Raw genomic sequence first — 15,375 nt, 5'->3', positions numbered from 1 at the left:
AAATATAGGTCAGAAACCCAAGGTCCACTTTTTCATATAACTGAAACTTGTTTGTGGTATTCTATGTTTTTTGAGTATTTGGCCGTATTTCATGAGTTGAATTGTTTGTGAGGTCAATAAATATACATTTTTTTTTACAAAAATGTAAAAATAAAATGGCTAATTAAAATGCCTTATGGTTCTAAAGCATTTCATGTTAGAGATTAACATTAACAGTAATTCTGAGAAAGCACTGTTATTTGGCACACCAAATATAATTCCTAAAATTAAGGTTCTCACATGGGTTGCCAGAACCCTTTCACGTCACACAGATGTATTCAATATGTTTGGTCACATCTACTCTCTACTGCATACAAATATTCCATTAAATCTGAGTGTTCTTAAATAAAATGTATAAGGTTGAATACTGTTATATTTTGCATTTTGTGATATAATAGAGGCATGGCCACCCTTCTTCAAAGTGTGTGCCTAAGGTCTTTAATTCTAGGTCTGATATTCCCTGATTCTTCCTCTCATCTCTATCCTCTATACCTCTCTCCTCTTTCTCCATCATTTTTTCTTAACAAGGCTTTGAAAATACCTTAGACAGTGTTCTATTGCTGGGAAGAGACACCATGACCATGGCAACTCTTATAAGACAAGCATTTAATTCAGTCTGGATTACAGTTTCAGAGGTTCAGTCCATTATCATCATGGTGGAGAGCATGGTAGCATGCAGACAGACATGGTGCTGGAGAAGTAGCTAAGAGTTCTGCATCTGGATCTGCAGGTAGCAGGAAGAAAGGAAGCCAAAGGGTCTGGCTTAGGCTTTAATAATTATAATTAAAAAACCCTCAAAATCCACTCCTAGTGTCACACTTCCTCCAACAAGGCCACATCTCCTAATCCATGCAAATATTGCAACTCCCTGATGACCAAGTACTCAAATCCACAAACCTATGAGGGCCATCCCTATTCAATCCACTATGTTGTTTGATGTGAATATTGTAATGCCATCAGTCTTTAAAAAAGGATTGTGTAGATAGACATGGGACACATAAGATTTAGGGAAGATGAATTTGTTCTGCAGAGAGTAATGTCCTCAGTAGCAGGTGCTTTCAAATGGTAACAATATCATGGATTGCAGTGCTTGATGTGAGGCAGTGACCACAGGTAAACAGTTACTTGTGAACAGAGGAATAACGTAGATAAAGTTGTGAGTGACAGAAAGCCAAATGTTGTTAGTTCTTCATTCCATTTACACGTATAGTGTTCATCGTTTTATCAGCAGGACCAAGGGAAAGAGTCTCATGAATTAATTTTTCATGATTTTATACAAATTAATTGAAATAGGTGAAAATATATAAATTTTGAAACAAGGAATATAAAGTAGAACTAAAGAAAGAATAAGAAAGAGGCTAATTGTAGAAAACACAGGAAGGACAGCTCGAAACAGCGATATGATTATTAAATTACTGATAGGGAGAATACATAAGATTGATAGGGTTCTTTCACTTATAATGAAAGAACAATCCAGCTTGCAGATGGAGTCTCTTAAAATTTTTCCATGAAATCTTATAAGATAAATGGTGAATTAAGGTAACAGTAAGGTCTAACAAAAGACTAGTAATATTTAGATCACGTACATATACTACAAAAAGCAGGCAAAGGATTTATTGATAGTTGTTGAACTATCAACATCCAACTAGCACATACACACATGGCTACCAAGCATGTGGGAAGATGGTCAGTATCAGGCAATAGGGGTGTGCTAATCAAACTACAAGTAAATGCTGCTTACCGCCCTTCAGGTTGGCTATAACCCCAAGTTAGAAAATAGCATGTGTTGGACAGGATGTTGAGAGAATTGAAACCCTAAAACTCTAATGGTAAAAATATTCAATTGCACAGTCATTGTGAATGATTTAACATTTTCAAAAAAAAAAAACTACACACATTTATTCTATGACTCAACAGTTCAAATAACTAAAGTTTGCTAAGTAAACATGTTAAATATAAAATCTCTTAGAGGTTCTATTCAAAACACCCAAATGATAGGAACAAGGCAAAGTTCACACATAGAAGAAAAAAATGAATAAGATGTGGGACATCCATAGAAAACAGAAGCATTCAATCATAAAAGAATGGTATTCTCATACCTGATACCACGTGGGAAAGTTTGAAAAACCATGCCAAGTAAAATCAGCTAGTACACAGATCAACCTGTGTCCCTCAGTGTGCATGAAATTTCCACCACCAGAAAATGCTAAACCACACACTAGGTTAGTGGTTTCTCTTAGTAGGCACTGAAGAGCAGGAGGCAATGGCAGCTTGAGGGAATGGAGTTTCTTTTGGGGGGTGAGAGAAATCTCTAGGAAGTAGGAGAAGGTAATGGTGATACAACATTTTGTTATCTATTTTAAAATGGATATCTTATAATATGCGAATTTTAACTCCCTTAAAATAAAAAGTAAAATTTGGAATATGTAGACAGATGGGGGTTTATTGGATTTGTGAAATTCTATGTAAAAATCTTTCACAGAGTTTGGATTTTGTAGAAAGTTGTACCACGGACAGAAGTATTCGCTGATAAAGACCTAGCATTCAGGATCTTAACAAAGAAGAAACTAAGTCTGAAAACACTAGAACAAATTTGGAGTGGGCATGCTCATGAAAATGTCCATCAAATATCTGGTATAAGTAGATGACCCAATCCCTGTTGAAACAGTGGCAGGCAAAGTGTCTGTATATGCAGACACAGGTCATTGTTGTGATAGCTATACAACAATAATAAACACAATGTGTCCAGGGTCAAAGTATTCATGTTTGCCTTCCTAAGCCCTCATTCTACCAAGTAAGAAACACTAATGTAGACTTGCAACATCTTTTTATTTTGGTAATGCCTTAATGAAAATATCATAGAACTATTAGAACACCTGTGAAACATTTAATTTCCAGAAATTTCCTTTATGATGTTTTTGAGTAGGATTAAAAAATAAGCTGACCTACTTTATAAAGCTGTTGATTTAATCATTAAATTTCAGTTAAGCTGATAAACCAGATATAATTATTAGGACTTTAGAGGTGTGTTTTCAACTTTTTTTTTTTTTTGCTTTCTGTAGCTATTTATCTGTTGCCTTTGGTCGGGGTCAACTTCTGCATAAGAATGAAACTGATTTCTGAATAGAAAATCCTACTTTATAAAACCTGTGATCTGTTGATCTAAGTCAGAACTGACTGTTATATATAGTTAATGAATTATTGTTGGATTGAAAGTCAATGCATCAATTTAATTATAAAAATGGACAGAAGCCAATACTCCACATTGTAGTAACAATGACATTAAGAGTAAACGCTTTAAGACTTCCTGAAAGGGGATCTGTCCAGTAAATCACTGACTGTAGCTGTTGTCTGACCACTATAAGGACACCTTAAACACTATGGAAACCAAGGAGACCAGGGCATTATCCAAAAAGGTATTTTTTGTCAGTTACTCATAGTAGTTGAGCTAGCCTTGAATTGAAAGTATTGAGGTAGCCGGGCAGTGGTGGCACATGCCTTTAATCCTAGCACTTGGGAGGCAGAAACAGGCGGATTTCTGAGTTCGAGGCCAGCTTGGACTACAAAGTGAGCTCCAGGACAGCCAAGACTACACAGAGAAACCCTGTCTCGAAAACAAACAAACAAACAAACAAACAAACAAAAAGTGTTGAGGTAACTGGGGCCTGGAAGATAATTACAGGTAGTAATATGGTAAAAGTTAGAGAGAAGGGAATGAGGGAAGAGAATCAATAAAAACAAAGTAAGTCTGCAACCCTATAGGTGGAACAACAATATGAACTAACCAGTACCCCAAGAGCTCATATCTCTAGCTGCATATGTAGCAGAAGATAGCCTAGTCGGCCATCACTAGGAAGAGAGGCCCCTTGGTATTGCAAACTTTATATACCCCAGTATAGGGAAATGCCAGGGCCAAGAAGCGGGAGTAAGTGGGTAGGGGAGCAGGGTGGAGGGAGGGTATAGGGAACTTTCAGGATCGCATTTGAAATGTATATAAAGAAAATATCTAATAAAAATAAATAAATATAAAAAAAGAAAAAAAGAAAATCTCACAAGAGCAATGAATGTGTATGATAATTTAAAAAACTAATAAAAACAGGCTGGAAAGATGGCTCAGCAGACATAGTGCTTGAAAGACAGGTGTGAACACCTATGCTCAGAGCCTAAGGGTCCAAGGAAAACCAGCTGGGTTAGTGCACATGTGTAGTCCCTAGGGAATGTGATTCCTAGGTTCTCACAGTAAAGTGGGATATCAGTAGAGACTCTCCGGAAGTTTGTAGGACAGATGGCTTGTCATATCCATCTGTAAATAGCCAAAAACCTTGCCTCAAATAGGGTAGAAGGGTGGGGCTGACACTAGTGCTGTTCTTTGACCTACACACACATACACACAAACAGAGAGAGACAGAGAGAGAGAGAGGAGAGAGAGAGACAGAGACAGAGACAGAGACAGAGACAGAGAGACTGAGAGAGACAGAGAGAGAGGAGACATTAAAATGGGGAAGGGAAGTACCTCTGAAGCCATCCTTTTAGCTCATTGATTTTTCCTTCCCTCAGGTTTAAAGTGCAAGTAATGACCAATTCATGCTGCAAATTATGTTATATTCTTCTTAACACATTTCTAGAGAAATTGATCAAGAGTATGATTATAATCAGTTGTAGAACAATCATGTGTAAAAAGACTTGCTTGGATCTCATATACAATATTGATCTCAGCCCTTAGGTTTGTAATTTTTACCATGTGTAAACCACTTCTGCAATCCATGGTTGGCACCTTAAATCTATAAGTTGACTTTTATGTTCTCATTTTATTATGACCTTTCTAAGACCAATATTTGATGGAATACCACCTGCTTTCAGGTGCTAGCATTATATATCACCCAGGAGATGCTCAGTGGTGATGGGATTTGTGTTGAAGTATAGGTTTTCTAACCAGAACAACCTATCTCACATTGAACCAGTTTTTCTTGTTAGGATTCATAGATTTCTGAAGAAACATTCAGAGAAAGATCCTTTTGTTGACCTACTGAACAAGAAAGTTGCTAGGATAAGCATAAGGATAAGTACAAGGACTGGTTTGGGTTCAGTAGGAACTATAAGGCCCAGTAGAAGGCTATAGTACTACCGGAAGATTCAGCAGTACCTCTCCTGGGCACATACCTAGAAGATGTTCCACCTTGTAATAAGGACACATACTCTACTACGTTCATAGCTTGTGTTAGAAAGAACCCTCAACAGAGGAATGGATACAGAAAATGTGGTACATTTACACAATGGAGTACTACTCAGCAATTAAAAACAATGAATTTATGAAATTCTTAGGCAAATGGATGGATCTGGAGGATATCATCCTGAGTGAAGTAACCCAATCACAAAAGAACACACATGATATGCACTCACTAATAAGCAGATTTTAACCCAGAAACTTAGAATGCCCCAAGATACAATTTGAAAAATACATGAAACTCAAGAAGAAAGAAGATCAAAGTGTGGGTACTTCATTCCTCCTTAGAACGGGGAACAAAATACCCATGGAAGGAGTTACAGAGACAAAGTTTGGAGCTGAGATGGAAGAAAGGACCATCAAGAGACTGCCTCACCCTGGGACCCATCCCATATACAACCACCAAACCCAGACAGTATTGCATATGCCGACAAGATTTTGCTGACAGGACCCTGATATAACTGTCTCTCGTGAGGGTATGCCAGTGCCTGGCAAATACAGAAGTGGATGCTCACAGTCATCTATCAGATGGAACACAGAGCCCAAATGAAGAAGCTAGAGAAAGAACCCAAGTAGCTAAAGGGGTCTGCAACCCTATAGGAGGATCAACAATATGAACGAACCAGTTTCCCCCAGAACTATGTATCTAGTTGCATATGTAGCAGAGGATGGCCTAGTTTTGAAGAATAGTTTAACAAACATTTGTTTTTCTGCTTGCGTGTATATATGTATACCTGATCCTTTGTGCATTTTGTGTGTGTGTGTGTGTGTGTCTGTGAGAGAGAGAGAGAGAGAGAGAGAGAGAGAGAGAGAGAGAGAGAGAGAGAGAGTGCACACGTGGGAACAGAGAACAATCTCAAGTGTTTTTTCTCAGGAGTTACCCATCTACTTTTTTGAGACGAAATCTCTATGGCCTAAAACTCTTCAAGTAGGATAGATTGGCTCGCCAGCGAGTGTGCCACTGTGCTGGATTTTTGTATGTGGTCTTCTTGCCTTATGTGTGTGAGGAGGTAGGGATGGAGCTCAGATATTACTTTACCAATTTTGCAGTCTTTCCAGCTCTTGAGGAATGGTGCCTCCCTAATGCATATCATTCTCATATGACCATACTTCATGTGACCACACTCTGAAAAACTTCAAGTCAATCTGGAAAATGCATAGCACTATCATTACAGATGAGGTCACTTCACCTTGCACTTCACAGTATGGGAAAGAAAGTGAGTAGAATCGAGCATGTTTCTAACAATGCTTTTTCATTAACTTACTTGGTTTTACCTGGCATTTTTACTTTGAAAATGGAGAGAATGTTTTCATGTGGCTGTTTAGTGTTAGCCCTCTGTGCCTTGAATCTGAACAAGCAAAGAGTGTCTGCTTCAAGGATGGAGTAGGGCAAAAGGGTGCCTATATAAAGGAGGAGGAAGGAGGAAGGAGGAAGGAGGAAGGAGGAAGGAGGAAGGAGGAAGGAGGAAGGAGGAAGGTAGGAAAGGGAAGTTGTTTTTAGTGGCTGGCTACCACCAGTCTGTGGATGGAAGACTTGGCTTTCTATCCTTATTCTAACCGACTTTACCCTATTTCTAAACACTTTGCAATCATCTTGTCATAGTTGTATCTTTAGTCATGTGCACTCAATGTGCATTATAGATGAGCATCTGTCTTTACCTGCATGTACAGCATGCTGGGGTTTCCACTTTCTGCTTTCTAGCACAAAGCAGTGCAGCTGAGTGAAAGCCGAAATGGCCAGAAACACTGATGCCTGCAGACAAATGTTCACTGGGAGGGTGTCTCCATGTCATTATCCTGTCAGAGAGATGTGATACCATGCAACATGGAGTCCCTCAGGAATCACTTTTATTCCCTAACAGAATATCCTGCTTATGGGACTTGATGGTCATTTGACCAGTAGGAAGAATCGGTGTGACATGGCGCTAAGAGCCCTGTGCTGCGTGGGATGACTGCTCTCTGAATACTACTAGGGCACATCTCACCTTCCTAAAGTGGACTCAGAACAGAAAGCTGTGTCTGTGGCACTTGAGTTATGACACTTGTGGGTATAGAGGGATATTCAAGTGCAGTTGGGAACTTGAGAGAGGGAACCTATTGTAGCTTGTAAACTTATTCTGTTCCAATGACATAGAAGCAGTAACAAACATACTGCAAGATCGACCACGTTTCCAATGCCACAATGTAGAAGCAAGACTTAAGTTCAGTTCTTTAGTCTCCAGAACCTGTTTGTTTTGACACTAAATTGTGACTTCTACAGGCTCTGAGAAACCAAGTAAATGGGTAGGCCTGAGAAGTTATGTGAGTACATATTTAAAGACTACTCTTAAGAAAAAGGCCTGGGGCTCTCATGATTTATATTTCTTTTTATGTAATATTGGTACAGTTAACAAAGAACAGTTCTACTCAAAGCTATAATATGCACAGTTGGCCTGGTCAGGCTTCCACTGTTTAAATGGGGCATGGCAGCAAAATCTTCACAGAACTCAGCTCTTACAGCAAGATCTTAGTGTTTCTCTACTCTTTGAATATTTTATATTTAATTGTAAGTTGAATCTCAAGGCCGTCTACAATACCATGCCACCCTGCAGCAATGGGACATCATTGCTCTATCACAGTTTGTATTCATGTCCCACTGCCGACGTTTCCCCATGACCTCCAAAGGTCAGTGCAAGTGGCCTGTACTTGTCTTCCTTGTCTGCAATAGTTGTCGCGGGGGGGGGGGGGGTCGGGGGGCGAGGAGGGGAGGTAGTTGGAAATTTGACTTTCACCATCTTTATGATGGTAGTGATCCTCTGCACAAAACCACTTCATTTAATATAAAATAGAAATCTTTGTAAACCCCACAGGGAATGTAGTTGTAACTCCTGACTGGCATTGTCAATTCTGTTTTTACTCCTACAGACAAGGACAACAAAGCAAAAGAAAAACAAGGGAAACAAAAGAAAATAAAACAAAGCAAAAAACCTTCTTTGAGGTGTCTTTCCACCAAGCCAGTGTCAGTGTTGAGTGGGAATGCACGCGGCTGTGAGAACCGCACAGCAGCACTGCATCCCGCCACACAAAAATCCAACTTTAAAATCCAACTTTTCACAGGAGATGAAGGCTTCCTTTGCTTCATTTACTCTCTTAAGACACATTAAAATCAAAGCTATCACCACATTTGGCCATCTGTCAACGTTCCCAACACAGTAAGAGGGTAGACTTTGTTCCCTCTTTGTTCCCAAAACAGGATGTTTTGTTGTTGTAACAAATGGGTTTGGACTTAAGAGCTGGAAATAAATCAATGCAATTTATAAAGTTGGTGGTGAAAATGTTAGGTGCAGTTTTCTAAATAGGGAATTATATATGGATGAGCAGTAATAAATAAAACACCACATTAGCAGTTTAAAGAGATATGATAAAGATGAAATAAATTAGTGCAGCACTGTCTGATTGGAGCTGCTCCTGCTCTCACGGAATGTGCATGGCTATCTTCTACTCAGTAACTTGCAAATTCTCGACTGAATATCATGAGAGAGAGAGCCTTCCAATTTCTTTCTTGAACCTCAATCTCTAAACTTTTGTTTAGCAATAGACAAACAAGTTGGTTCCAAAGGCTCCCAGACAATTGTTCTCTTGTTTCTTAACAATGCAGTACCTTTTAACAATGGCTTGGAGTTTGAGCATAATGAATCCAGTCTGCTGACCCCAATCTCAGTCATGCATAAGTCCTAGAGCTGCAGGTGGCAATCAATAGATGTTGTGTGGCTACCCTCTTCAGAGTCATCCCAGGGAATGGAGTGCCCTGGAATTCACCGACAAGCACAAGCTCTTGTTCTTATAACCAGACTCTAAATCTATTCTCTTGATTTATTAACTGTGGTAGGTGAAGTCCTTGTCTCCTGGATGAGTGTTATCAGGGAGCCCAAGTTCTTCAGGACGACCAATATTTAATAGCCAAGCAGAAACAACACTACAAATATGGTTTTATACAGAGGTTGGTAATATAGTCTTTTGGAAAATCAGGCAGATATCAATGCAAAAATCAGAAAAAATAATGTACAGTATTTGAAAAAGATAAAAGAAGAATACAAAAAGTCAATCAAAATGAGGCCTTTTTCACAAAGAGTGTACCTTATTTTCAAGAATCAATGGATTTTGTTGAAAATTTCATTTACCTATAATCATTTTACTACATAAAAATGATAGATATTCTAACATATAGAATGATAATAACTATTAAAACAGTGTGATGCAGAACACTCATCTTGCCAGCTAATTGGTGTTTCATTTAGGCAATGTTTAGATCCTTATTCTGTTGGACAATCAAGTATTTACATCAGTATCCTCTACAGAGAATCCCTAGAGAAATGAGGCACAGTTAAGTTTCTCGGCTCCACTGTTCCCATATTTTCCAGAGTGCAGAACATTTGGTTTGTCTTGGTTTTGACTTATATCCAGAAAAACAAATTTTGATGAATTCACTGGAACAGTTTCCTAGAAATATTTATAGATTTCTTTCAACACCAACAACACCTTTTTTTTTTTTTTTTTTTTTTTTTGGACAGGTTTTCTCTGTGTAGCCCTGGCTGTCCTGGAACTCACTTTGTAGACCAGGCTGGCCTCAAACTCAGAAATCCGCCTGCCTCTGCCTCCCGAGTGCTGGGATTAAAGGCGTGCGCCACCACGCCTGGCTTCATCACCTTCTTAATTACTGTTCTATTTCTAGCAATGACACCATGACAAAGACAACTCTTACAAAAGGAAAATGCTTAGTTGAGTGCTTGCCTTCAGTTTCAGAGACTTTGTCCCTTATTATCATGGCAGGCAACATGGTGACTTGCAGGCAGGCTCTGGAATAGTAGCTGAGAGCAACATCCTCTTTTTTAAAAGAGAATTTATTAGAATGACTATCAGACACTGCTTCAGTTATTCTAACAATGGCTTTGTACCAATGGAAGATCCATGGATCCAACAGTTGTTCACCTCATTAGGCTAGATGTCTTAGCTAGTCTTCAGAATAAGCTGGAATCCAAAGAAACAGGCTCTAATGCCAGTGAAAGAATGGGCTTCCCAGCAAGAGTGAAAGCAAATAGGCAGGAATCTTCCTACTTCTTTATCCTGGTGTGGGGGGATTATAAAGGAATATATATATATATATATATATATATATATTGCCAGCTGAAGGTGTGTTCCACATTAAAGATGTATCTTCCTATTTCAGAAGATCTGGATTAAAAGTAGAACATTTTATTTCAAATGATTTAATTAAGAAAAAGAAATGCCTCAATCCCTCATAGGTGTACCAGCTGCTTGAATTTTAATTAATTATAGATATAGTCAAATTAAACTAAGAATAGCCAACACAAGTCCACCCCTTGAATACTTGACACACAATCATACCTGTTTATATTATATTTAATTTTCAAATCAAAACAACAACCAGGACATAATTAAGTGATATAACTATCTTTTGTACAACCAGGACTTTGAGCTCTGTGGCTGCTGGAGAGAAGATTCTCTTCTAGGGCACAATGAGAAATCTTAAGAATGTTTATACACAGCTGGATGCAGTCAATTGTATTACTAAGTTTATTGTGATCCTTCACCATAGTCTGAGATGCTAGAATTTGGTTTATTTTATCACAGAACTCACTATTTGTTAATGTATCCAGAGTAGAATAATCAAATGCATTTGTCTCCTTAAGTTTGTAAAATAGTCTGCAGCACAGGCTTTCAGTATTCTCGGAGCTTCTAGGAGAGGCTTCAGTGACTGTAAGTGATGGCAAGTTGGAAAGCATATTCCAGATAAAAATTATCACACCCATTACATTCACATGCATATATATGATATGTTAGAATGGTCTACGGGCTATGGTCTAACTAACCCCAAATGGTTACCTACTAATGGAAAGTCCAATAATCTAACAGCTGTTCAGGCCAAAAGATGGATACCTCAGCTGGTCTTCAGTATCCACCTGAAGAAGTGGGCTCTAATAAGAGTGAAGAAATAGATTTGCCAGGGTGAATGGAAGCAAGTAAGCAAAGAAGTCTTCCTTACTCTTTAGGTGGGGTGGAATGATTCTTTAGGACTATCTAGAGGCTACCCATTTAAAGATGGATCTTTCTACCTCAGAAAAGTGGGTCTTCCAAATCAAATGATTTCACTAGGAAACTTTCCTTTAAAATTGTACTCAACTAAAAAAAGCCCAGGACCAGATGGGTTTAGTGCTCAACCATTTGAATTTAAATTAATTCCAGATGTAGTCAAATTGATAACTGAGAATAGCTATTGCAAATATCAAAGCAAAAATCTAAATGGACAAGGAAGCAAGTATATACCTGAATCATCCTACATCACAATTAGCATGCTTGTCCATTTTGTGTCCATTATATACCTGTAATTCCAATCCCTGAAAGGCTGGGGTAGAAAGATTAGGAGTTTAAGATCCTGTTTTAACAACTAAAAATGAAGGATAGAGAAACTGAAAAGAAAGGAGAGAGGGGGAAGGAGGGAGGGGAGAGGGATGGGGGAGGGGGACAGGGAGAAGAAAAGGAAGAAGGACAGGGAGAGGCAGAGGGACAAGGAGAGGCATAGAGAGGGAGAGGGAGAGGGAGAGGGGGAGGGAGAGAGAGGGGAGAGGGAGAGGTGGAAGAGGGAGAGGGGGAGGGGGAGGGAGGAGAGGTAAATCCAAGAGTAAGCCTATTTGATGGATCTGGTTTTGTTTAGGTGTGCTGCTTCTTAATTTTATCTTAATATTGATCTAATGTCTGTGACTTTATGAACATTTCTTTGATGCCTTCAGGCATTTTTGAGTATGGAATTTGGCTCTCTGGCTTCTTGGCTATAGAAGACTAAGGTCCAGTCACCTAGTTCAATATGCCCTAGGAACTTGTCACAATTTGTGCCTAGGCATTTACAGGCTGCCTTAACCTTACTGTCTAGTGTCAGTGAGATTGGTAATCACACTTATGGCTAGGCTGCCAGATTCTGCAGTAACTTGCTCTCCCTTATCTAGTGCCTGGATATTGAATGCTACGGAATCCAGTTCCTCTTACCTAAGTTTTCAGGGATTTAAAATACATGCTTAAATATCTTCTATTTGTAGCAGTGCAGCCTCGGATCTAAAGACTTCTGCTCACGCTTCCTTTGCAAGCAACTATTCTGTTCCCTGTGGAATTGGCATCAATATACTCAGTCTTGAGCTAGTGCTCTTCCTTCTGTCCATTGTCCTAGCCATTTCCCTAGGACTTTAAAGATCATTCTTAGACTTGTCACTCAACTTGCTTTATTTCCAAATCTGTGCCTACCTGGACCACAACATTTCATATATTTAGATGTGCATGTTCCTATATAGTAAATAACAGATATTTAAATATCTTAATTATATTGATTACTTTTTTTACTGATGCAAGCAAATGTCTAATAACACAAAACTTAAGGGAAGAATGGTTAATTTTAAAATATACTCTAAGGGATGTAGTCTCTGATGTCAGGGAATGCATGGTGGCAGCAGTGCAAGGTCATGTGGCCTCCACAACCAGGAAGAAGAGAGTAGAATGCAAATGTCCTATCTTCAAAGCCAGAAGCACTCTGCTTTCTCTAACTAGGTTCTAGCTCCTAAAGATTCTACAACCTTCCAAAACAGCATTCCCAGTTGGGAACCAAGATTCCATTAATATAAATTAAATAATGGGCAAAATTATACAGCCTTGGGAATTTACATTCTCTATATAATACTATTATCATATCTTTATTGATATACAATAAATGGTAAAGGAGAAACCATTTCCGTCACCCACTTAATGCTGCCATGGCCTTGTACAAGTATTTTCCTATATCTCCCATTCCTTTAATCTGCTGTTAAAAAAGGATTAGTACTTTTCATTATTTTCTCCCAGCCCTAGTGAACATACCACATGGGAAGATAGAGATAGGAAACTCTGTCAGAGCATAAGAATAAGGAAGATGGCAGAGGGCTGTGTATGAATGTGGTGACTCCTTATATAATCCCATCTGGGACACAAAATGGCCAAGCATGCTAATTGTGATGTAGGATGATTCACAAAAGTAAGGTCCTAGATCTTACAGAATGTTGTAGCAGCCCTTCTGAAATGGGCAGCCAAGTGCTCTCTCTCATTACTGCAGTGCACAAGTATAACTCATAAAAAACTGTCTGCTTCCCTGTTTTCAGGATTAAGGGTCTGTACTGTGAATGTGGACAAGATTATTCATATAAAGGACAATTCTGAGTACACTGATGGTGTTTGATGGGATCCTTGAAACACTAAAAAGGAAAAATCATGAAAAGAATTAGGCTGGAATAGCCATTTGAAGCTTTTAGTGTGTTTTGGAAGTGGATGCATGTATTCCCAGGCTTTGGATCAGAAAGCTAGTGGAAACTCTTTCCAAGGTGAACAGACAATGTGAGGAAGAGACCCAGCTGTTCTTTGCATCTGTTGGGAGCACACATCAGAACAAAGGCAAGAGCAGTTGAGATTGCTCGGGTTATTAATGCCTTTCATACTGGCAGAGGGAAGAGAGATGGCCACCCTCAGACACTCATGAATTGGAGGTAACTTTCATTTCATCCATTCTGTTCCTGAGAGGTTGACATTATAATAATGAAAAACATAGCAGGTTGGTGAGATTTGAATTGAGTGAGCACATTTGTTAGCATTGCTGTCTGTGTGGGTTCTTTTGTTGATGGAGTGAAGTGCACCATAATATTGTCATTATTTTATTCCACTTTTACTAATACTCTGAATGGCACTGCAAATTTTATTACATTATTGCTTATTTCTGATTAACATACAGTCAGTTCTATCTCATACGCTAGTTAGGATTCTTTTTTTGAAGAAAATATTTACTGTTTTTCCCTGAGAGATTTCAGATCCAATGCTTTCCCCCCAAATTATCAAGAGTGGATGAATAATAAAATGCCAGATAGGAAAAATAAGCAAGAAATGGGGTGATCCCTCAAATTTCCCATGCAGACATTTCTTTTTAAAACAATAATTCTTTTTTATTACAGATAATTATATATCTTTATGAAACATTGCATAATAATATTTAGTGTGTGTATGTATATATGTATTTATACATATGCATATGCCTATGTATTTTATTTTATTTCCTCTGAGACGAGGTCTTCATATTTACCTTAAAATTGATTCACAATTTCCTCATATTTCAATTAGGGTTTCTATTGCTGTGAAGAGAGACACAGACCACAGCAACTCCTATAAAGGAAAACATTTAATTTGGGCTGCCTTGTAGTTCAGAGGTTTAGTCTGTTATCGTCATGGCAAGAAGCATGATATATAATGCATGCAGACATGATGCTGGAGAAGGAGCTGAGTCTTCTAGAGGGATCCACAGAAGGCAAGAAGAGACAGTAAGTGGGTGGGCCTGGCTTGAGCTTCTAAGATCTCAAAGTTCACTGGCCACACCTACTTCACACCTCCTAACCATGCCCCTTCCCATAAACCTATATGGGTCACAGTTATGCAAACCATCAGACCCTGCTTCCACCCCGTAAAAGCTGAGATTACTAGTATATGCCACCATACCAGATTTGGTACATTAATGACACGAGGCATTTATGTGTGGCAATCATTTCAAGACATTAGGTTGCTTGACAAGTGACTAAAGAGAGAAGAGGCTCATTTAAACTCCTGGTTCAGGGGCAAGAGTAAGGAACAACAGGAAAGGCATGCTGGTTGAGAGACTCCACAAGTACCAATAACAGTGGGAGCCAAAAGTGCCAGTCTCTCATATCTCAGAAGATCAGGGCAGAAAGCTGGACCAGAAGAGGGCTTGTCTACAGTTCTCATCCCCACTGGGCTACAGCTACAAGCTAGGCCTCATGTCCCACAGGCTTCCTAAAATAAACAGCTTCTGGGAACATTTCATATTCAAACTATGTTACCACAATTCACCTGAAATATAATTTCTTAGTGACAGCATTTTAAATTCTTCTAGGCATTTTGAATTAAATGATACAAAATTGCTAACTATAATCACCATTCTGTGTAAAACAACTTATTCCTCCTGTCTGGCTATGACCTTGCCCCCATTATCACTATCTTCCTTAAGCTATTTCCCAATACCCTCCCTCCGTCCCTCC

The sequence above is a fragment of the Mus caroli genome, unplaced genomic scaffold (genome assembly GCF_978045245.1).
Source record: "Mus caroli unplaced genomic scaffold, Mus_caroli_1 scaffold_6, whole genome shotgun sequence".
In the NCBI taxonomy this organism is placed as follows: Eukaryota; Metazoa; Chordata; class Mammalia; order Rodentia; family Muridae; genus Mus; species Mus caroli.
This window is presented reverse-complemented; position numbering follows the sequence as displayed.